Consider the following 25,847-nt stretch of genomic DNA (forward strand, 5'->3'; position numbering starts at 1 on the left):
TGTTTTATGGGTAAATCAAATCTTGTTAAACATCTGAGATTTCACAAAGGGGAGAAGCCATTTTCATGTCCAGAATGTGGGAAATGTTTTGCTGAGAAATCAATTCTTGTTGAGCATCATAGAATTCACACAGGGGAGAAGCCATATTCATGCCCAGAATGTGGGAAATGTTTTACTAAGAAATCACATCTTGTTAGACATCTAAGAAGTCACACAGGAGAGAAGCGGATGTAAGTGGATTTTCAACCTGAAGTCATTGAGCCGTCTACGTATTAACATGGAACTTTACATTCCCAGTTTTTTAGGTTAAATTATTTATTTTATTTTAATATTATTTAAAGTTCTGATTATGGTCGAGCTATAATTTGTTTGTTATTTCATAATGGACCGAGGTTATTTTTATTGGGATACCTATAATGGTAACTTACTTACATTCAGAGGTCGCTTCTTGGGTCTTATTTTCCAGTAATTTTTGTTTTTTTATTAGGGAATCATGTATACTGATCTAAGGGAATAAAGTCTATTACATCTCTATTTCATGCACCCACAGGTCTTCCTCTCAAGTCTCAAATAGTGTCCCCCCATGGCTCCCTCTTCGAGCTCATAAAATGCACCTCTATGTTCCCCTCTTACTTCTCATGTAATACACCCACAGGTCCCCTCTTGTTCACTCGGTTTCTCCTCTCTTTCTCAGTCTCCTTTCTTAGCAACTTCTTCTTTCTCTATAACACCACACTATCCTGTACAATGCAGAACATCTCTACCCACACAAGAGTCTGATCACATAGTCCTGATGTCATCAGAGGTCGCTCTCACTTACTATTATGCCCTCCTTGTGGCCTCTACACAGTATAATGTGTCCATTTGTAGCCCTCGTACATTAAAATATCTTCCTTGTGGCCCCTACACATGTGTCCATTTGTAGTCTCTACACACTATTATGTCCTCCTTGTTGCCCCCACACAGTATAACACAACCCCTGTTCCAATGAAGTTGAGACATTGTGTAAAATAAAAACAGAATACGATGATTTACAAATCCTTTTCAACCTATATTCAATAGAATAAACTACAAAGATAAGATATTTACTGTTCAAAGAAATAAACTTTATTTGTTATTTGAAATTATTCACTCATTTTGAATTTAATGTCTGCAAGCTGGGACAGGGGCACAATGTAGGGCGATATTAAGTAATCCCCTTAGGGAGGGTTTCCTTGAATTAGAGCTCAAGACTGACCGTCCAAAGGCAGTCGCGTCGGAAGCACGAGAGCTCAACCTGTAGTGCTTCACAAAGGTTTGGAAGAGGACCAGGAAGCTGCCGCACAGATCATCTCCAAAAGTACGGACTTCCTCTCCGCCCACGAAGTCGAGACTGCCCTCGTAGAGTGTGCCGTTAGGCAAGCTGGAAGAGAAAAACCTTGGGAAGAAAAGGCCAATTTGATGGCTTCCCTAACCCAATGGGAAATAGAGGTTTTGGAAGCTTTCAGACCTCTGAAACTTCCAGCCAAGTTAATTATGAGGTTCTCAGACCTAAAAGATCTCGTACGTTCCAGGTAAATGCGCAGATATCTACCCAGGTCAAGGGAATGAAGTCTTATCTCCTCAGGAGAGGAGGGAGCAGGAAGGAACACTGGCAAAGAAATAATTTGGGACCATAAGAATAAATCAATAGCAAGACCAATGTACTTACGGAAGAGGCCACCAGCACTTGAATACCAAAGCTGAAGTTCCACAAGAAGCGCAAGCAGTGCAGATACACCAAATGCAGGCTAATGCCAATAAGCCCCACTAGTAAGGGCCAGAGCTCTGGGCAAACCAGCCTCTTAAGGGCTTGACCCGGAAAGGGCGTGGCTACCCACTTCCAAAGAACCTGCACATCAAAATATAAAGACCCAAATAAAAGACTAAGGCCTCCAAAACCCCTGCAGAAAAAAACTGCAGGAAATAAATAATCTTTTTTGCCCCATAGCACAATCCAGGCTGAAAAAAGGCCCAACTAGGAGCCAGAAGTAGGCCTTGGACCAAGGCCGCAGTACGGCCAGCCTAGCTGACAGGAACTAGGCTGCACCAGGAGGCCACACGGTGCAGTGGTTAGCACTGCAGCCTTGCAGCACTGGGTTCCTGGTGTTCAAATCCCGCCAAGGGCAAAAAACAATCTGCATGGAGTTTGTATGTTCTCCCCGTGTTTGTGTTGACTTCCATCCCATATTCCAAAAAAGATAGGGGTGATAGAGGAAAAAAATGTACATTGTGAGCTCTATGTGGGGCTCACAATCTACACAAAAAAAAACAAACTAGGCCGCACCGGTAGCGGGCAACAGCTGGAGACGGAGGCTGCGAGCATGCGGGCCCTAAGTAAGTAAGCAGCGAACAGGCCGTAAAATGTAGCCACAGCGTGGCCAGCCGTAGCAGGTGGGACCAGGCCGTGAGCGTCTGAAAAGCAGAACATTTCACATTTTGAAAATTGTGATTTTTTTTTTTACAAATTTCCAACAAATTTTCTTTTTTTAAAAAATAAATATAAAAATATTAACCAATGTTTACCACTAACATGAAGTACAATGTGTCATGAAAAAACAGTCTCAAAATCACTTGTGTAAGTTATAGCATCTCAGAGTTATTGCCACATAAAGTGACACGTCACATTTGAAAAACATGGCCTAGTCCTTAACGGACTTTTGGGATGTGTGTTTAAGGGGTTAAATGCTTCTTTTTTATCCCTCATTACACTACCTACTATCTATTGGTTTTCTATGATTTCTGGCCCACTTACCTTATCTCTCACTTCTCCAATCATATCATCTGTTATTACTATAGATAAGAATGATGTCATGATGACATCATCAGAATCTCTCACCTCTCCAGTAAGCTGGTAGATAATCTCTCTAGCGTGAGATTTAATAGACTTTCCGCCATCTTGTTCCTGTCTCTCTCCATCCTTGATGGATCAATCAGGAATATTCTCTTATATAGAAGATACTGAGAGGATTCTATATTGTAGGAACCTGAATGGAGAGAAGATGAGACAATGTAATCACTACACGGAATCCCATGGAATAAATAGAAGAGTTGAGTCCCATTATTATCACCACCTCCTACTTCTGACGTCGGCGGCGTGTAGCTTAGATAGCCCTAGACTGTTTAAGGAAACGGCTTTGGACTCATTGGCTAGATTATTAATTATATTTGGTAAATATTGGTGACGTTTTGGTCATAGTCCATAAAAAAGGGGGCACGTAGGCGAGTACTCACCTTCTACCACGGACGTTTTGGTGAGAGGAACAGTACCTGCAGATGGCAGACTCTTTGGAGCGGTTGATTCAGGAGAGGGTGGCCAGCCAGGGCCCTGGCTGGTTGCTCAGCATCCTGCAGCAGTCCTGCGACTCCGGCGTCGGCAGCTCCTCTTCCAGGATTTCGGGTAGGCCACGGCGGGTATCTCGCCCGCCGTCGCGGTTGAGCCCCAGCCCGCCGCTGCGCGGAGGTGCCGGCGCTTCCAGACAGCATAAGGAGACCCGGGCTCGTGGGGGGCAGGCGGCTTCAGACAGCGTCGGGACAGGTGAGCGGTCTGGCAGGGTTGCGCAGCGGTCCAGGGGGGGTGGGGGTGGGTCCCTTGCGCCCGCGGCGGTCGGCTCCAGCATGGCCGCCGCCACGAGGTCCGGCGTTATGGATGCTGTAGTCTCGGGGGGGGGGGGGGAGGAGCTTTCCCCCTCCAGAGCTGGTGGGACGGCCGGAAATGACGTGGCGGAAGGGGCGGGGCCTAACTCCATGCGCGTCGGAGCCGAAGATGAATTAACCCCGGAAGGTCTGGGCAGCAGTGCAGCAGCAGATGGTTTCCCGGGCGGCGGTGAGAGATCTCAGCCCCCTGCAGGGCTCTGCATTGGGGACCGGGTGGGTGCGGGTGCCTCGGGCATCGCGGGCATTGCGCCGTCGGGGGGCGTGGCCTCGGGGGTTGTCATGGTTACGGGCCCCACGGATACTGCGGCCGTGGATCCGGCTGGGACGGCACGCGCTGCCCCTTTGGGGGATTTTTCTTCGGAGGGTGGGGGGGCCAGAGGGGTCCGCCGGGTTGTATCAGCTAGCGCTTTGCGGCGCTCCGCATGATACGGGGGGCTGGGAGGGGGGTCACAGGTTTTCGCGTCCTCGCTCTAACGTGTTTTCCTTTTCTGAGTCCTCCTCATCAGAGGACGACAGGTACCGCCGTGGCAGTGGGCGTCACTTGGATTCTTCTAGAAGGCACGGCAGCAGGAGGAGCTATCGCAGTCGCACAAGCCATACTGGACGTCGCACCCCATGCAGTCGTTCGTCCTCCAGGTCACAATGGAGCTACAGCCGTTCAGACCGAAGGCTGCGGGACCGGTCACGGCATTCTTCATCACGCAGAGGGAGTCGTCGGGGATCCCCAGCCGATGCTCGTCCGGAGAGGGCTACTTCTTCTGCATCCGGTCCGAGACGTCAAGAATCACAGCCTCTACCCACCGCTCCAGTGCCGGCTGCTCCTCTTCCGGTCCCTACAGGGCCGCAACCTGGTGAGTACACCTGCCGCCCGGCTTGGGCACCTCACACTACACCTACACTAACTCCCGGTCAGGACCTCTCTTCCTTCCTTAGGCAGTTACTGGAAGTCTCGGAGGGATCGCAAGCTAGACAGGACGTGGTATCCGCTACTGCACCCGGGGGGGTTGCTCCCTCACCGGCCGTAGAGTTGGTTTCCAATTGCATGCTCCGGGACACCATGTTCTGTGGGGTAGCTCCGTTAGGGACTCATGTCCCGGCGGAGCTTAGAGACAAGATAGTGAAAGGGGAGTTTGTAGACATCTGGTCCTTGTTGTCGGCAGACCATATTGCCGTCGACAAGGAGCGAACGTTTGAGAAGGGTTCTGAGCGTAAGCAGAAAGTGGCCAAGACCTTCGGCAACTGGCTGCAGGCTTTCGCCACTCTGGCTTACATTACTTGCCAGACTTCTCCGTCGAAGGGCCCTGAGCTCTTTGTTTACCTGGACAGGGTGTATAGTGCGTACAAATTGCACGGGGGTTCGGCCTGGTGGCGGTACGACGAGCAGTATCGTCGCCGCCTGGTGCTTACCCCCGCCGTCGGTTGGGCCTCTAAGGCCTCCGACATCTGGATCCAGTTGATCCTTTCCCAGCGTCCCCAGCGGCCATTTCCCTCCGGTGCTGCCGGTGCGGGGCAACAGCCCGCAGAGGCGGCACAACGGCAGAGTGGTACGTGTTGGCTCTACAATGAGGGCCACTGCCGTTTCCACTCTGCCTGTCGATTCAAGCACGAGTGTTCAATCTGTGGTGGGTAGCACTCGGCTTTGCGCTGCTTCCGCCGCAACAGGCAGGGCGGGAAGCTGGGTGCTGCCGGCAGTGCAGAGAACACCGGTGAACGTGCGGCTGCTGGAGCAGTGGCTCACCCTCTACCCCAGAAGGCGGGAGGCAAGCCTGCTTCTTGAGGGTTTCTCTAGTGGTTTTTATATCCCCCATGCCTCTTCTTCGGTTATGTTTCTTTCACCTAATTTAAAATCGGTCAGGGAGAACGAGGAGATGGCTTGGGAGAAGGTAATGAAGGAGGTGATGTTGAGTCGGATGGCCGGTCCCTTTTCCAATCCCCGTTGTCGAATTTGAGAGTTTCCCCTTTGAGTTTAGTGCCCAAAAAGGAGGCAGGTAAATTTCGGCTCATACATCACCTCTCTTACCCTCCCGGGTCGTCGGTTAATGACGGCATTTCAAAGGAGGATGCGGCAGTGTCGTATACCTCCTTCGACAGGGCCGTTTTCCTGGTTGGTAAGGCTGATTGTTTCCATTTGTTAGACTGTAGGATTAGAGATAGTTTTTTCGTCGACATGTGCCTGCCTATGGGATGTTCCATTTCATGCTACTATTTTGAGTTATTTAGCTCCTTTTTGGAGTGGTCTTTGCGCTATGAATCGGGCATCCCATCGGTCTTGCACTATCTTGACGATTTCTTGTTTGTTGGTCCAGGGGATTCACCAGTTTGTGCATATTTATTAGCTACCTTTCGGTCTTTGATGTCCTGGCTTGGGGTTCCCCTTTCGGCTGAGAAGACGGAGGGCCCATCTACGCGGCTGTCGTTTCTTGGTATAGAGATTGATTCAGTCGAGATGGTTTTCAGGCTTCTGCCTGATAAGCTCGACCGTCTTCTCGGCATGGTTGGGGAATTCCTCTTGGCTAAAAAGGTCACGTTACACCAGATGCAGTGTCTCCTTGGCCTCTTGACATTCGCTTGCCGGGTTCTGCCCATGGGGCGCGCCTTTTGTCGCCGGCCACAAAGGGCGTGCTGCAGCCCGACCATTTTATTCGCATTACGCGTCCTTTAAAGGAGGATCTGCGTGTTTGGAGCGTTTTTCTCTCTCAATTCAATGGTCGGGCGGTTTGTCAGCAGGTTGAGGTTGCCAATGCAACGGATGCGGCTGGTGGTGATGGTTTCGCGGCCATTTTCAGGGATGAGTGGTGCAGGGGGTCTTGGCCGCTACTGTGGTTCGAGACGGGTCTGGTTAGAAACTTGGCTTTATTGGAGTTCTTCCCGATTGTGGCCGCGGTAGAGCTTTGGGGTGATAGGATGTCCAACCGTAAAATAGTGTTCTGGTGTGATAACCTTTCGGTAGTGCAGGTCATTAATAGTCAGTCTTCCTCCTCACCTCCGGTGCTGGCGCTGCTTCGGCATTTAGTCTTGCTTTGTTTACAGCGTAATATTTGGTTTAAAGTGCGTCTTGTGCCTGGGGTCCGGAATGAGATTGCTGATGCCTTGTCTCGCTCACGTTTTCAGGTCTTCCGTACCCTGCATCCGTCGGCGAGACCGGAGGGTTGGAATTGCCCCGATTCCTTATGGAGCCTGGTAGGGAAAAACTGCTAGAGCTTATTCGGGGTTCAGTATCTGCGACTACTTGGAGGAGTCACTACAGTGCCTGGGTCCTTTGGTTGTCCGTGTCTGGAGGTCCTGTACCCGCGGACGCTCCGAAGCTGCTAGATGTGTCTTTGGAATTTTTAATCAAGTTGAGGAGCCAGGGGCTGTCTTACAGCGCTGTAGTTAAAAAGTTGGCTGGGGTGGCATTCATGCTCAAGCTTTTTGGTAGAGTTGACATTACGAAGCATTTCGCTGTTAGACAGGTTTTGAAGGGGTGGCGGAAGGAGATGCGTGGGGGGGATCGGCGCCGACCGGTTTCTTTTAGTTTGTTACGTCGTTTGTTCGGGGTTTTAGAGGTGGTGTGTCAGGATGGGTACGAATTGGTTTTGTTGCGGGCCGCTTTCGCCTTAGCCTTTTTTGCGGCCCTCCGTATCGGGGAATTGGTCAGTCCCAGTAAGTCTAGGCCCGGGGGTTTGGGGGTGGGTGATGTGGTGGCTTCTGAAGCGGAGATTAAAATCTGTCTTCGGGGAACGTGGATCACGATTGGGCGAATGGGGTCGGAGTTTTGCCCCGTGTTTTTGGTGCGGGATTACATGTCTAGGCGCCCCCAAGGGGAGGTCTTTTTGTTGCATGAGGCTGGTGCGCTGCTTACTCATTTCCAGTTTTTGTCTGTTTTTCGTGCCTGTTTAGTTGCTGTAGGGCTGGAGCCTCGGGACTTTGGCACCCATTCGTTCCGCATCGGTGCCGCTACAACGGCCGATGCTTGCGGTTTGGGCGACGAGGCTGTGAAGCACTTGGGGCGCTGGAGGTCCGACTGCTTCCGGTCTTACATTCGGCCTGACCTGATGACTCCCTGAGCCTCGGCGTCCGCTGAGCGTGATGGGGTGCTGATTTGGGCCTTTACGTCCTTTTTGTGCATGCTATCCGTCTTTTCTCTTTTCTTTTTCTTTGCAGATAATGGTCCGGTAGTGGTGTGGCTCATCGGCCACTCTTTTTTGTTTTGGGCAGAGAAGAGGGCGGCAGTTCGGCCTGGCAGTCTCCATTTCGGTCTGACTGGAGTTGAAGTTCATTGGCGGGGTCGCCGGGGGTTGCAGTGGAGGCAAGTGCTACCGGAGATAGTGGCAGCGAGCCGCTTGACAGCTGGTCCTGCGGTGGTTATAGTGCACGCCGGAGGTAATGACTTGGGCCATGTGAAGTTGGCCGAACTTATTACTATGATAAAAGAAGACCTCCGCCGCGTTTATGACTTTTTCAATCGCATGGTCCTCTTCTGGTCGGAGGTCGTGCCACGCCTTTGCTGGAGAGGGGCGCGTGATGTAACCGCGATTGATAGGGCGCGGCGGGTTTTGAACATTAGGGTCTCCAAGTTTGTTCGATCCTTGGGGGGGTTGCGGTACGGCATGTGGAATTAGAGGGTAATAATGAGAGGTTGTTGATGAGGGACGGGTTGCACCTCAATCCTATCGGGTCTGATATTTTCCTTTCAGGGTTACAAGATGGCTTGGAACAGGCTTTGGTTCTTTTGGGTGGGGGGGCCAACAGGCAGGTGTAGGGTGGGAGCGGTACACTGCCTGTTTGGGTGGCGGGGGGTCCATGCCCAAGATTGAAGTGGTATTAACCTACATGCTCGCTGGATTGCAGCGGAGCATTCAGGAGGAGATGAGAAGAAAAGCCGGAGGTGGGGCATGGACGGTTTACCCGTTTTACATGTTCTTTGTTCTTCATGGATTATCTACTATTCGTTATTGGTTTTCTAAATAAAGCTGTAGCCTACCCCACTTATACCACACTTTAGTTTTCTGTTGTTATTTATTGGTATATGCACGTTTAGTGAGTATAGTCACCAAGGGGTAAATTTATTCCTATAGAGGTATGGGTCCAATGAGTCCAGGAAGGAAGTGACTTGTTGTGAGCCGGCTTGGTGGGTATATAAGGTGTGTGATAGGCTGAACAGAATCTCATTGTTGTCTCGGGTAAAGGGGGCGATTTATCAGAGTTTCACAAGGGATGATTATTGGGTGTCGGGCCAAGGGTGACAGTATTTCTCCAACAGCGCAGGTTGTGAACTGTCCGTGCGCTGCTTTGGTGAAAGTGAGTGGAGAAATGGCACCATTGGGAATAACTAACACAGAGTCTGTGGAGATCCGCGTGCAATTGCTCAGTTTTCTACACGAAAACAACAGTAAGTGCAATAGAACTACAGAATAGGAGGAGAATGAGTGGAGTGAAGTTTAGTTAAATGTAATCAATTACAGGCAAGGAAATCATAGGAGAGGGGGAGGGAGAATTTTTGCACTGTGATAAGAGACTGACTTATGCAGTTTGCAGAGTTCTATATACACTGGAAAGTTAACCCTTTCATTGACAATTACCTAACTTTCTTAAGTCTTTTTTTGCAAAAGAGTAATCTGTTAGGAGGTCGCTGTACAGAGTCAGTCTAGAGCGAAACAGTCGATGCCTTTTGGTAGAGTTGGAAGGGACCTCAAGGGCCATCGGGTCCAACCCCCTGCGAGTGCAGGTTTTCCTAAATCATCCCAGCTATATGTTTATCCAGATTCCGCTTGAAGATTTCCATTGATGGAGCGCCCACCACCTCCCGTGGCAGCCTATTCCACTCTCTCACTACCCTCGCTGTCACAAAGTTTTTCCTAATGTCTAATCTGTATCTCTTTCCCTTTAGTTTCATCCCATTGCTTCTTGTACTTCCTTGTGCTAATGAGAATAGGGGAGATCCCTCTGCACTGTGACTACCTTTCAGATATTTGTAGACTGCTATTAAATCTCCCCTCAGCCTTCTCTTCTGCAAACTAAACAATCCCAGTTCTTTTAGCCGCTCCTCATAGGACATGGTTTGCAGACCTTCCACCATTTTGGTTGCTCTTCTCTGGACTTGCTCCAATATATCGATGTCTTTCTTGAATTGAGGCGCCCAGAACTGTACACAGTATTCCAGGTGTGGTCTGACCAGGGAAGAGTACAGCGGAATAATGACCTCTCTTGATCTAGATGGAGCTACCTGCAGCTATGTTTAAAATCCCGACATCCCCTGTACTATTATGGCACATGTACAGAGGGGGTTAAGGGTTACATTTAACCCAACTATAACATAAAGCCACTTTTAGGACTGTTAGAGTTAATAAGCCATCTTGTATCACTTGACTCTGTTTTGTCTGTCCTCCATCTTGTATCCTCTAACAGCCAGGTTTGAAGTGATTAAAGATTTTGCTGAATGATCAACCTTCAAATAACCTCAAGGGTTAAAATGGTATTTTTTGACGTTTAGTCATGTTCCTGCGTGTGCAGCCACAGTGGCCTTGTATGAGATGCTGCTTGTTGCTGTGAAGGCCGTGCCTGGTGGCTAGCGCACTTCCACATGTTTTTATGTTTAATATAAAATTAGCTTATGCAGATTACTGTATTTTTCAGACTATAAGACGCACCTAGGTTTTAGAGGAGAAAAAAAATTTCAAGCAAAAAAATGGTAAAATATGTAATGTATGGGAGTTGTAGTTTTGCATCGGCTGCAAGGCCACATTGACAGGTGACCCTGCAGCTGTATGGGTCATATTAGTAGACCGGGCATTTAATATTAGTAGACCGGGCATTTTCGGACACAGGGATACCTAATGTATATATGTTTCACAGTAATGTTATATAATGTTATGTATTCTAGGGAAAGGAGATGAACTTTTATTTATATTATATCTTTTTAAAGTTTGGGTTTTTTTTTACTATTTTATTAGCGCCCCCTAGGGGGCTTGAACCTGCAGTCATTTGATTGCAAGTCCCATAGACGGCAATACAAGTGTATTGCCGTCTATGGGACATTCTCTACATTACTATTACGGCTGGTCATAGACCAGCCACAATAGTAATATAGCATTGACAGGCCTGGGAGCCTGTCACCGGAACAGGTCGGCTCCTGTGACCTCGCTGCGCAGGGCTGGCCTGCAACTTTAAAGGTATGACCGGCCCCGGGGCTAACTTTAAACTTTTTTTTTGGGGGGGGGGGAAGGACATCTCCGATGGGCAACTCCGCTGTAATTTTTACAGCAGAGTTGTCAGAGCTCGTGCCTGTGATCTCTGATTGCAGGCATAAGCTTCGGTATTTGATAAGGGGGGGGGACTTTGATGCCTGATCAGAGATTGCAGGCTTTCACTCCGGACTGGCATCCGCTATAATAGAACGGTGGATGCTGGGAAGTGTGTTAGCCGCCGACACAGGGCCTACAGTATTGCCACACTCTTGCCGCTGCAGAAAACCAGCAGTGGCAGGAGGGCGGCTCCTACATTCGGACTATAAGAGGCACCCTCAATTTCCTCTGAAATTTTGGGGAAAAAAAGTGCATCTTATAGTCCGAAAAATACAGTAATCGTGTAACATCTGGACCCTCCGCCAGGTATGACGATAAGCGTTAGATCTCATTAAAAATGTTTTATGAGACTTCCAAGGCCTAATTACCAGGATGAATCAATATGGTCCGATGCTAAGATGGCAAACTCGAATATCCCATGAAAGTTTCATTCCGGGATATTGGCCATTAATGATAGGAAGGCTCAGCACAAAAGTGGCTCAAGAACACCGCTTCTTTTAAGAGTGATATACCTGTAGTAACCAAATATATGATCATCAGTCACAGCCTTCAATATAGCCGGTGTCGGGGGGCTCAAGACCCCCTGAGGTATGTTTGTCGTAGGCCTAATTGAAAAAGAGGAAGTTACGAGCGCTCGGGTGACACACACAACAGACACAGCTGTCAGTTATTCAAGTGCCACACTTTATTGTACAGTATCTCAAGTATATATAGTCACAGACAAGCAGCAAGGCATATGATCTTATTACGTCATGTCACAAGACAGGCTGAGGCTAAAAAGCCTTTGTCTTAAAGTTTCCATCTTTGCTGCTTAACAGACAATTTTTAAGCTATAAGAAGCTAAAGATATATGCTGATGATCAGTTTCAGTTCCCCCTCTCACCCTTGTGATTTTGAACTGCAAGCCATGTATTTTCCAAAAGATATTTTAACCCTTCACATCTCCCCCATTTTAGACATTCCTTAATATCAGATGAGTACGGTTCACCTACAATGTAGATGCCAGGCCCGCTGGATTCCCCATCTGATATTCCTAATGTCTACCACTTATGTTTATCTCTATCAAGACATCGATTAAAACACGTCAAAATTAACTTGAGAAAGCAGTATATAAGCAATATAATCATGGCAATTTGTGCAATGGTTTGTAATATCCCCATTATCCATTCACCTATTCCCTTTTACAAATAGACGTGCATATTCCCAGGAGGTAATGTTCTTTCTAAGACCCAAGGTGTCCAAAAATACCCTCTCTTCTTCCCACCATCAGCAAAACTTAGGGTTTGGGGAATTCCTCTTAATATAGTAGCAGTGGATTTGTTTTGTGCAACCCATCTCTCTCCACTATATGTCACATATTGGATATTCTTATTATCCCCAGTAAGGTTACCTTGCCACCATGTGTAATCTGTCCACCCCACTATTGGTATCCCTACAGTTACATTTGCCCACAATTTCCACACTGATTTTGAGTCCTCTAAGAAAGCATAAAACAAGTAATGTCCATCTTTTCATTCCTGCCGTCTGTTCAGGACCCTTTTTACAATGGGAAGCGTGTATCCAGGTAGATTTTCCCCTCCAATTTGACTGAAGTGACAGTTGTCAGCAGCACTTGAAGGGGCCGTCATATCTGGGTTCAAGAGGCTTCCTGGTATATCTTTTCAGACCACCCAATCACCAGACTGCAAGCTATGTGTTTCTGAAAAATCAAAAGAGTCTGGAATAGAAGAAAACACCTGTTTATATGTTGCTTTCAATCTTCGACACAAGTTCTGGACATAGCTGGCAGTGCTGTCATAATTGAGTTGTAAAGTCTAGGAAAACACAACCCTAGTCTAGGCACACTTCCAAAAAGCACCTCGAATGGTGACAGACCTGTCTTTCTATTCGGAGTGGTCCTCACTGAGTACAATGCTAGAGACAGGCACTCTGGCCAGGGCCTTCCTCTCTCTGCCATGGCTTTCTGGACTTTTAACTTTAGTGTGCCATTCAGCCTTTCCACTTTTCCTGAACTCTGGGGATGGTAGGGTGTGTGGAAAGCTTGCTCAATCCCCAACGCAGACATTATTTCCTTCATTATTTCACCTGTGAATTGTGTACCTCTATCAGACTCTACCACCTCAGATATCCCCAATCTACACACAAGCTCAGACATCAATTTCTTGGCAGTTACCTGTGCGGTTGTCCGACCCACAAGATAGGCCTCGGCCCAACCACACAAACCAATACGTACTGTACATTCCAGACTTAGGCAACTGTATGTAATCTACTTGTAACCTTTGGAATGGATACAGGGATTTTGGTGTGCATTTGGTGAGTGTCTTAACTACCTGTCCTGGATTGTGTAGAGCACATATGTGACATGCTTTTACGTGATTACCTGCAGCCCTTCCAAACCCTGGGGCAAACCATAGTTTACCTACTAGTGACTCCATGGCATTTTGAGAGGCATGCACCTTACCGTGGGCCAAACCAGCCATTTGGGGGTATGCTGCTGCGGGCAGACACAGTCTATCCCCCATTTTCCACATTCCTTCACATTCTCTGGCACCAGCCTTTGTCCATTTCTCAATTTCCTCACTAGTCACCCTAGAGTACAGCCCCTTGGGGTCTGCTAGGTCAATGTCTATTTTGTTCACCTGGTTGAGACCCTTCCATGGCAACAGTGCTGCTGCTTTGGCTGTTCGATCAGCCTTCTCATTTCCAATACTCTCAGGGTCTCTTCCCTTTGTGTGAGCTCTGACTTTCACAATTGCCAACTGCTTAGGGAGCAATATGGCCTCCATCAACTGACTTACTAAGTTTCCATTCTTAATTGGCTTACCCTGTGCCGTCAGGAAGTTCCTAGACCTCCATATTGGACCATAACCATGTGCAATGTCAAAAGCATACCTGGAGTCAGTGTAAATGTTTGCTGTGCTATCCTTAGCTACTTTGCAGGCTTCTATAAGGGCTTTCAGTTCAGCCTCTTGTGCTGACATGTGTGGTGGAAGGGCTTCTTGTGCTATGGTGTCATGTATAATGACTACAGCATACCCTGTAACAAATTTGCCTTTTTCTGTTAGGTACCTGGAACCATCCACAAACATCTCATAGTCAGGATTCTCCAATGAGGCATCAGTAACATGACTGAAGCTGACTGTCTCCTGAGAGATCAGGTCAACACAGTCATGTTCATGTTGACTGTCAAATAAGTCATCTTCTGAAAGGGAGGTCAAAAATATCTCGTCATCTACTCCCCCCTTTTGAATCTTGAACTCCTACTGGTAAAAGAGTTGCAGGATTCAAAGTCAAACAACGCTGAAATGAGATGTTTGGAGGAGGATTGTAGAGCAAACTCCATTTTGCTCTGTCTTGCCAAAGACAAATGACGTCTGTCTACCTGTGTGAGGATTGTATGGACATCATGTGGTGTGTATACCACCAGGGGGTGATCTAGGACAATGTCTAAGCTTCTCTCAAGCAGGGCCTGTACTGAGAGTACAATCCTTACACAAGAGGGCGTTCCCCATGCGACAGCATCCAAACGTGCACTATAGTATGCCACCAGACCCAAAAAGGTATGTAACTGAGCATGGGAGATTGGCACCTGCATGTCTCTTACCACTTTGGTTCGTTCATCTGAAAGTTGTTTGGTACTTTTGCTCAGACAATGACCTAAAAACACCACCTTTTGCTTACAAAATTGCAGCTTGTCTTTACTGGCCTTACAACCGTTCTGGTAGAGGAAACACAGCAGGTTTATGGTAGCGGCTTCACATGTCTGTTTATCTGGGGCACAAAGAAGAAGCAGCATTATCAACATATTGTCACAATCATCTAAAGGGAGGATCCCAGGTATTCATGAAGTGTTGGTTCACCCTTTTTGAACAGTGGTGTGTTGTCCACTGCCGTACATTCTTTTAAAGCCTTAGCTTTTAACAATTTCACAATAGTTATGACTATAACATCTTAATATTGTCTGAGGTTTCGGAAACAAGGAGTCTAGTTAAAATCCTGCTCCCCTGAAACTATTGTTAACAGGTTAGAAGGGAATTGTAGTGCAGCGCTGAAGGCAAAGCTTACATTAGAAGACATAAATATGACACACCGCAGTCTGAATTGTCCAACCATTGTTATCTTTGTTTCCTAATGCAAGGTTTATTACCCCTTGCAATCAGTGTCTTATCATGGAAGCAGCTGCACTGGCTCTCCCCACACTTCTCATAGCTGTAGTACTACATATCCCAGCAGATTTATTTATATAATCCCAAGTAAAGTCAGTTCTCTACAACTTCTAAACACTCCAGAATTACAAACAATTCATTGAGGTAAGTAAATGCTCAAAATATATCAGCAGAGAAGGCGGAAGCCTTAAATAAGGGATCAAATCTCTCCCCTGATCACCATAACAAAAATTTATACACACACAAAAAAAAAAAAAAAAAATTACAGGGCAGATATGTGAGTGACTTCTGATTTACTTAGTCAGATGTCTAGCACCTTGTAACAAACAATGCCCCAGAAACACTACTTTAGTTTTGTAGAACTGCAATTTATCTTTACCTGCGTGTACATGTTTAGGGGTGTTCTGTGTCCCTTGTGGTAAGATAGTTAACTTATATTGCCTACCCCTATGGGGCCTAATCCCATATCAAAAGGATCATCTGAATAACAATGACCAATAACATTGTACAAGTATTAGATAAAACTTTTTCACACAATAAATCCCGATTGTTAACATTCATAGATTTATAGTATAAACCCATAACCAATATTTATATTACTTAAATAAGTATAAAACCCATGTGATATTCTTGATACACACAAGCACCAATAAACACTGAGTACATAGTACATGTACATGGCATATCAAGTACATCTCATATTCACCAAAACACAGATATATGCATTCAACATTGGAAAGAACTTTTATGCTTCCCTTTTCATATCTACTTGTCACCACCCTTTGTGGTTATCAGCAGTCAATATCTTCATCTGCTCCCTGTGGAGACTGAAAATGTAACAATACAGACATGAACAAACAGAACATGTACACATGGCAGACACATGCATTATGTACATATAACTGACACACATATGGGCCCATTCACTTCTCTGAACCTTCCATACAAACATGCGAACTTCACACTGGAGCTCCAGACAACACACATCCATTAAATCATAAAGAACTTGTCTGCACTAAAATCAAAATTTCTTATATGTTTTGTACACTGATATCACTTATTATCTCAGAATGGCAAAATCTTATTCTTCATTTCCTACAAATAAGCAGAGAGTTAGTTATAGTCCCCGCACAGCTAAATATTGAGGAGAAAACAAAACAAAACATGTAAGTAGATGCCTTTATCGTCTCACCAATTGGTATAAAACATAATAATGATGATCTCAATTTTATGCCATTAATTCAATCTTACAGACATTACCATGAAGAGAAATCTCAAACTGGGACAACCTTTCCTGAATAAAGGACACTATAGACATTCTAGAAATTCCTTAATTCTTATTGTCCTGACCCCTGATTAGGGACGGGCAGGCAGCTTCTAGACTGTCTTTTGTTATTATCACTTCGCTTAGGACACCAGCAATCTCTGGCCAAGTGTCCTTGTTTTCCACAATTAAAACACTTTCGAGTTTCCCTCTATCCCTGTATGTGTCCTGCATAATCTAATCTCTATTGGTCCCAAAATTTACTATCAAACAGTCCTGTCTTGGGAACCCCTGCTCTCTTAAGAATATATATATATATATATATATATATATATATATATATATATATATATATATATATATATACAGTCCTATGAAAAAGTTTGGGCACCCCTATTAATCTTAATCATTTTTAGTTCTAAATATTTTGGTATTTGCAACAGCCATTTCAGTTTGATATATCTAATAACTGATGGACACAGTAATATTTCAGGATTGAAATGAGGTTTATTGTACTAACAGAAAATGCGCAATATGCATTAAACCAAAATTTGACCGGTGCAAAAGTATGGGCACCTCAACAGAAAAGTGACATTAATATTTAGTACATCCTCCTTTTGCAAAGATAACAGCCTCTAGTCGCTTCCTGTAGCTTTTAATCAGTTCCTGGATCCTGGATAAAGGTATTTTGGACAAACAATTCAAGTTCAGTTAAGTTAGATGGTCGCCGAGCATGGACAGCCCGCTTCAAATCATCCCACAGATGTTCAATGATATTCAGGTCTGGGGACTGGGATGGCCATTCCAGAACATTGTAATTGTTCCTCTGCATGAATGCCTGAGGATTTGGAGCGGTGTTTTGGATCATTGTCTTGCTGAAATATCCATCCCCGGCGTAACTTCAACTTCGTCACTGATTCTTGAACATTATTCTCAAGAATCTGCTGATACTGAGTGGAATCCATGCGACTCTCAACTTTAACAAGATTCCCGATGCCGGCATTGGCCACACAGCCCCAAAGCATGATGGAACCTCCACCAAATTTTACAGTGGGTAGCATGTGTTATGCCTTTTTTTTATAAACAAACAACTCAATTTTTGTTTCCAAAATGAAGCTGCCTTGTCCAAATGTGCTTTTTCATACCTCAGGCAACTCTATTTGTGGCGTACGTGCAGAAACGGCTTCTTTCTCATCACTCTCCCATACAGCTTCTATTTGTGCAAAGTGCGCTGTATAGTTGACCGATGCACAGTGACACCATCTGCAGCAAGATGATGCTGCAGCTCTTTGGAGGTGGTCTGTGGATTGTCCTTGACTGTTCTCACCATTCTTCTTCTCTGCCTTCTGATATTTTTCTTGGCCTGCCACTTCTGGGCTTAACAAGAACTGTCCCTGTGGTCTTCCATTTCCTTACTATGTTCCTCACAGTGGAAACTGACAGGTTAAATCTCTGAGACAGCTTTTTGTATCCTTCCGCTGAACAACTATGTTGAACAATCTTTGTTTTCAGATCATTTGAGAGTTGTTTTGAGTAGCCCATGATGCCACTCTTCAGAGGAGATTCAAATAGTAGAACAACTTGCAATTGGCCACCTTAAATACCTTTTCTCATGATTGGATACACCTGGCTATGAAGTTCAAAGCTCACTGAGGTTACAAAACCAATTCTGTGCTTCAGTAAGTCAGTAAAAAGTAGTTAGGAGTATTCAAATCAATAAAATGATAAGGGTGCCCATACTTTTGCACCGGTCAAATTTTGGTTTAATGCATATTGCGCATTTTCTGTTAGTACAATAAACCTCATTTCAATCCTGAAATATTACTGTGTCCATCAGTTATTAGATATATCAAACTGAAATGGCTGTTGCAAACACCAAAATATTTAGAACTAAAAATGATTAAGATTAATAGGGGTGCCCAAACTTTTTCATAGGACTGTATATATATATTTTTTTTTTTACTTGGGTGGCAACTTCTTCTCTCTCTCCCATCCCCATTAGTTCATATGGGGTGTACCCTATCTCAGAGGGTCCCTTCCCCATACTAGCTGATGGCCAGTCAGCCGTGAGCTTCCCACTCCTCTAGGGCAATTAACCGGTTAAGGACCAGGCCCAGAAGTACATTAAGGACCGGGCCTCTTTTTTCAAAACTGACATGTGTCACTTTAAATGGCAATAACTTTGAGACGCTTTAACTTACACAAGTGATTTTGAAATTGTTTTTTCGTAACACATTATACTTCATGTTAGTGGTAAACACTAATCAATATTTTTGTATTTATTTATAAAAAAACTAGCAAATTTGATGGAAATTTGGAAAAAATTGCAATTTTCAAAATGTGAAATTCTCTGCTTTTCAGGCAGATAGTCATACCATCCAAATACATGAATAAATATTATCTCCCATATCTCTGCTTTATATCGGCATCATCTTTTGATCGTCTTTTAATTCATTTTGGACGTTACAAGGCTTACAAGTGTAACAGCGATTTTCCAGATTTACAAGAAAATTCCTCAAACTAATTTTTTAGGGAACACTTCAGTTCTGAAAGGAATTATAAAGGCCTATATAATAGAAACCCCCATAAATCACCCCATTTTCAAAACTACACCCCTCAAATTATTCAAAACAGCATTTGGGATGTTTGTTAACCCTTTAAGCATTTCATAAGAATAAAAATAATATGGAGGTCAAATTTAGACATTTCATTTTTTTTTCACTAATACATTCATTTAGACCTAAAATTAACACATTCACAAAGGGTTAAAGGAGAAAATGCATCTCACATTTTGTTATGCAATTTCTCCCGTGCACAGAAATACCCCACATGTGGGTGTAAACTGATTTTTGGGCACACGGCAGTGCACGAAAGGGAAGGAGTGACACTGGGTGTTTGAACAGCATATTTTGCTGGAATAATTTTCAGGCACCATGTCACATTTGCAGAGCCCTTAGCGTACCAAAACAATGGAAACCCCCCAAAAGTGACCCCATTTTAGAATCTACACCCCTCACAGAATTCATCAAGGGGTATAGTCAGCATTTTGACCCTACAGTTGTTCCACAGATTTTACTAACATTGGAATGTGTAAAAGAAAAATTACTAAAATGTCACTTTATCCCCAAAGTTTTCATTTTCACAAGGGGTTAAAGGAGTAAAAGCCCCCCAAAGTTTGTTAAACAATTTATCCTGAACACGGCAATACCCCATATGTGGCCATATTCTGCTGTATGGGAACATGGCGGGGCTCAGAATGGAAGGAGCGCTATTTGGCTTTTGGATGGCAGATTTTGCTGGAATAATTTTAGGTGCCATGTCGCATTTGCAGAGCCCCTAGAGAACCAATACAGTGGAAACCCCCTAAAAGTGACCCCATTTTGGAAACTACACCCCCCACAAAACATATCAAAGGGTAGAGTGAGCATTTTGACCCTACAGCTGTTTCACAGATTTTATTAACATTGGGACATGAAAATGAAAATTTACTTTTTTTCCAACAAACTGTCAATTTAGCCCCAAATTTTTCATTTTCACAAGAGGATAAAGGAAAAAAAGCTCCCTAAAGTTCGTTACACAATTTCTCCTGAACACAGAAATGCCCCATATGTGGTAATAATCTACTGTATGGGAACATGGTGGGGCTCAGAATGGAAAGAGCGCTATTTGGCTTTTGAAGGGCAGATTTTGCTGGAATATTTTTCAGGTGCCATGTCGCATTTGCAGAGCCCCTAGTGTACCAATAAAGTGGAAACCCCCTAAAAGTGACCCCATTTTGGAAACTACACCCCTCATAGAATTTATCTAGGGGTTTGGTGAGCATTTTGGCCTCACAGCTGATTCACAGATTTTATTAACAATGGGACGTAAAAATGAAAAATTACTTTTTTTTTCCAATTAATCGTCCATTTAGCTCCATATTTTTAATTTTGCAAGTAACTGAAGAATTAAAAGCCCCCCAGAGTTTGTTACACAATTTCTTCTTAACACGGCAATACCCCATATGTGGCCATAATCTGCTGTATGGGTATACGGTGGGGCTCAGAATGGAAAGAGCGCTATTTGGCTTTTAGAAAGCAGATGTGGCTGGAATAGTTCTCAGGTGTCATGTCGCATTAGCTGAGCCCCTAAAGTATCAATACAATGGAAACCCCCCATTGTGACCCCATTTTAGAAACTACACAGGTGACAGTAAACTGGAATTCACCAAGAAGTGACCCCATTTTGTAGGGACAATTTTAGGGCCTCTGCAAATGTGACGTGGTGTCCAAAAACAAAGAATATAAATCTGCACTCCAAAAGCACATATCGCTCCTTCACATCTGCGCCCTGCTGGGTACCCAAATAGCGGTGTATGCCCACATGTATGACACTGGTGTACCCCGGATAACGGACTTAATGCCATATGTGGGTATAAATGGCTGTTTGGGCACAGCCGGGCACAGAAGGGAAGGAGCGCTATTTTGGTTTTTGGAGCACAGTTTGGTTTTAGGACACCATGCCACTTTTGCAAAGCCCCTGAATTGCCAATAAAGTGGAATCTGCAGACATGTCACCCCATTTTGGACACTACCCCACTCATGGGATTTATCAAGTGGCAAGCATTTTTCACCCTTGAGTGTTGCATTTATTTAGTTTCCAGAAATGAAATCACAGCTGATAATGAGAAGTTAAAAATGAAAAATTTCCAGAGATTCGCCATTTTAGTGCCCGATATGTTGTGCCCAACTTATGTCAGCAGAGACACTCCAAAAACTGGTAAGCGGGTATCCCGGGCACAACAGCTTTTAGAGCGTTCATCTCTGATACAAGGCGGGCACAACATATTACGCACTGAAATGACGTATTCCTGGAAAAATTGTCATTTTCACCTCTCACAATCAGCTTCGTATTCATTTATGGATAATAAGTTATAGCAACACTTGGGGGTTAAAAATGCTCTCTGTACCCCTGGAGAAATCCTTCAGGGGTGTAGTTTCCAAAATAAGGTCACATATCAGGGGATTCCACTTTACTGGCATTTCAGATCTACAAAAGTGTCATGGCATCCAAAAACCAAACCGTCTGTGCTCCAAAAACCCAATAATCCTTCTTCCCTTTTGCGTCCAGCTGTGCCCTAATATCAGTTTATACCCACATATGACATTACGTCCGTTATCCAGGGTACACCAGTGTCATACATGTGGCATACATGTGTCATAAACTGCAGTTTGGGCGCACAGCAGGGCGCAGAAGCGATGGAGCGCGATGCGGCTTTTGGAGTACAGATTTTGATGTTTGGTATCTGGACGCCATGTCATGTTTGTAGAGCCTGTAAGGTACCAGAAAAGTGGATTCCCCAAAGGAGTGACCCCATTTTGAAAACTGCACCCCTCAAAGAATTTATCAGGGGGTGTAGTGAGTATTAGTATCCGGACGTGACTGCACAGCGGATGGCGAAGAGGGAATATATAAGCTGTGCGGAGAACATTGCAGACACCAAATTCCCTACTATGTCCCAGTAGCTCCTATGATTGGGGGAGTCACTCTGGGGGTCACTTCTGGTGTTTTTTCGCTCATAAGCTGTAAATCTGGGGTGTCCCCTGATATTCGCTCGCACAGCTTATATATTCCCTATCTGCCGCAGCCAGTTGTGTTCTAATAATTTGGCGATTTTTTGGGGGTTTTGCCTTGACATTGCTAGATGCTATATTTTCTTTATTTTTCTGGTGACATGGCCATATAAGGGCTTGTTGTTTGCAGGATGAGATGCATTTTGTAATGGCACCATCTTTGGGTGCCTACAACTTACTGATTACATTTTATTAACTCTTTCTTGCTGGATTAAAAAAAAAAAAAAATCAATCCTGCATTGAGTTTTACATTTTAAATTTTTCGCCATGCAGCGTACAGCATAAGTAACATGTGTCCTTTATTCTGCGGGTCGGTACGGTTACGGCGATACCTCATTTATGTTATTTTTTTATGCGATACTAAGTCTGCAGAACAAAAACACATATGGGGACATAAATCAATGTTTTTTGCATCGCTATCTTCTGAGAGACGTAACATTTTTATTTTTCGGTTGACAGTGTTGGTTGAGGGCTTATTTTTTGCGGGAAAATGTGCGCTTTTTATTGGCACTGTTGTGGGGTGAATATGACTTTTTGATCACTTTTTATAGCATATTTTGTAGGATGAGATGGCAAAAAATCATTATTTCCGGCGAGTTTTTTCCGTTTTTTTTTTTTCCGACGTTCACCGTGTACATTAAATATTATTTCAGTTTTATTGTACAGGTTGTTACGGACGCGGCGATACCAAATATGCATTGCTTTTTTTAATTTTTAGTGCTTTTTTTTATATAATTCATTTTGTATAGAAAAAAGGGATTTTTGGACTTTAGAACTTTATTACTTTTTTCATACACTTTATTTTTTTTTTTTTAACTTTTTTTTTACTTTTTCATGTGTCCCTTTAGGACACTTGAATCAGTTGATGCTTTGATGAAAGCATCAGCTGATTCTACACAGTAGCTGACAGGACACGAGCAGGACATGAGCCTGCTCGTGTCCTGTAAGCTGCAGAGGAAGTGAGACACATCGCTCACTTCCTCCACCGCCTGGCAGGATCACCAGGTATGTGGGGGCTCCGGTAGTCTGGGGTCACTGGCCAGACCCCAGACTACCTTTTACTGACATCGGCACCCCCCGATCTCGCCGCGGGGGGTGCCGATCGGGTTAACTTGTCGGCGGATCCCTTTTCGATCGCGCCGTGATGTTTGACGGCGCGATCGAAAGGGTTAACACGTCCAGTTGGACTCAGTTCCGACTGGACGTTATGGAGGAAGGGGTTAGGTGTTAGTAACACCTAACCCCTGTCCCCCCCGCACCCCTCCCCCCGCCAGAAAGGTACCTAAAGGCCGGACGTATTTCGGCAATAGTCCGGTCTTTAGGTACCAGCACATGAGGCCGTAAATTTACGTACGGCGGTCCTCATGTGGTTAAGACAATAGAGGGTCACTTTGACTTCTCTTAGTGGGAACTCCCAAACAGTCACTCTGTTATCCTTGAACTAATATCTAATGTGCAAGTTTCTGGCTTAGTGTCCCTTTACCGAGACACCCCTGAATCTTTGCACTTACTTGCGCAGATTCTACTCAGTCCTTAGTGAAACAAGGACTTTTCAATCACTCAGTACTTCTACTCTAGGGATTAAAGATGGAGAATAACTTTCCCTTCTGTGCCGCCTTATACACTTTATAACAGATATAAATGGTGAACAGAATCAAACTTAAATAAACCGAAGAAAATGTACAAGGTCTCCCTATTCAACTACAGCAAACATACCCTCCCGGTTCTTCCGCACTATATAATTGGCATCGATTCGATTATTAAGACATGCAGCACTCACCTCACTTATCAACACACAGGATCCGGGACACGTAGGAACTCAGATTAATTATTTGGTAAGATAAAAGCTTACCTTTTACAGCGCTGTTTTATTCATCTGAGGTTCTCCGGGCCCGCCTCCAAAATCGGTTGGTAAGTGGATCAGTACACTATCGGCTGCACATCAAACGATTATCGATACCCCACGTTTGGGCTGCCAGGTTCTGTTGGGGGCTTAAGACCCCCCTAGGTTATGTTTGTCGTAGTTCTCATTGCAAAAAGAGGAAGTTACGAGCGCTCGGGTGACACACACAACAGACACAGCTGTCAGTTATTCAAGTGCCACACTTTATTGTTCAGCAGCGTAGGTTTATAAAGGAAGCACAAATGCATACAGGTCACATGACCCGACATCTAAATATGGTCTCATGGATCCGGTAGCACGTAGCATATATTGTCACATACATATATATATATATATATATCTTCAACTGAACATCTGCCAACTTATGTGACAGTTAGCAGAACATCCTTGATAAGCACAAAATGTTACATATACAACAATACTGAGCATCAACGGTCATGTACACCACAACTTCCCGTATCTACAGTTTTTTAGAATGATAACAGACTACGTCTAACCACTGGCATGCAGCTATCTATAGATCAGCAGAATGAGTCTAACTGCTAGCGTGCAGTCTGAGACTTGTGGTTTTGCTGTCCAACTGACTTTGTCTCTTAATAAAAGAGCAAGTTTATTTTAACCCTTACAAGACCATGTGACCTCTCAATAGAAAGTCCCCCGATTCATTCACTTTCATTTTCACTAGAACAACCTAATACCGAGGTTTTATGAATGAGAAGTTCCATTGTTAACAAAAAATTGGTAAACGGAAGAAATAACCAGAAATAGAGACAGAAAACTGCGACAAACAACGAGGTTCTAAGCATTTATTACATGTACTAAATTAACCCCTTCCCGCCAATGGCATTTTTTGATTTTCGTTTTTGACTCCCCTCCTTCTAAACCCCATAACTTTTTTATTTCTCTGCTCCCAGAGTCATATGAGGTCTTAATCTTTGCCGCACAAATTTTTCTTCATAATTCCGCCATTAATATCACGGCACACACAGAAGACTCCGCTACATACATGTGACACACAGACGGCTCCACTACATACACGTCACACACAGACAGCTCGGCTACATACATGTCACACAGTCAGCTCTGCTACATACACGGCACACACAGAAGACTCCGCTACATACACAAAACACACAGATGGCTCTGCTACATACACGTCACACAGACAGCTCTGCTACATACACGTCACACATAGATGACTCCGCTACATACATGTCACACACAGACGGCTCCACTACATACACGTCACACACAGACAGCTCCAATACATACACGTCACACACAGACGGCTCCGCTACATACACGTCACACACAGACGGCTCCGCTATATACACGTCACACACAGACAGCTCCGCTATATACACGTCACACACAGACAACTCCGCTACATATATGTCACACACAGATGGCTCCGCTACATACACGGCACACACAGACGGCTCCGCTACATACACGTCACACACAGACAGCTCCAATACATACACATCACACACAGACGACTCCGCTACATACACGTCACACACAGACAGCTCTGCTACATACACGTCACACACAGACGACTCCGCTACATATACTTCACACACAGATGGCTCCGCTACATACATGTCACACACAGACAGCTCTGCTACATACACGGCACACACAGACGACTCCGCTTCATACATGTCACACACAGACGGCTCCACTACATACACGTCACACAGAGACAGCTTCAATACATACACATCACACAGACGACTCCGCTACATACATGTCACACACAGACGGCTCCCCTACATACACGGAAAACACAGACGGCTCCGCTACATACATGACACACAGAAAGCTCCACTATATACATGTCACACACAGACGACTCCGCTACATACACGGCACACACAGATGACTCCGCTACATACATGAAACACACAGACAGCTCTGCTACATACACGTCACACAGACAGC

General features: G+C 44.8%; 2 protein-coding genes across 2 annotated transcripts in view; one reads left to right on the plus strand and one right to left on the minus strand.

Moving 5' to 3' along the window:
* Positions 1-25,847, minus strand: part of LOC142191151 (uncharacterized) — a 1,229,165-nt gene that overhangs the window by 775,089 nt on the left and 428,229 nt on the right. The window lies entirely within an intron of this gene.
* The window catches only part of LOC142190032 (uncharacterized), a 64,211-nt gene that overhangs the window by 3,106 nt on the left and 35,258 nt on the right, over positions 1-25,847 (plus strand). The gene's annotated exons all lie outside the window — the stretch shown is intronic.

This window comes from Leptodactylus fuscus, chromosome 1 (assembly GCF_031893055.1).
Source record: "Leptodactylus fuscus isolate aLepFus1 chromosome 1, aLepFus1.hap2, whole genome shotgun sequence".
NCBI lineage: Eukaryota > Metazoa > Chordata > Amphibia > Anura > Leptodactylidae > Leptodactylus > Leptodactylus fuscus.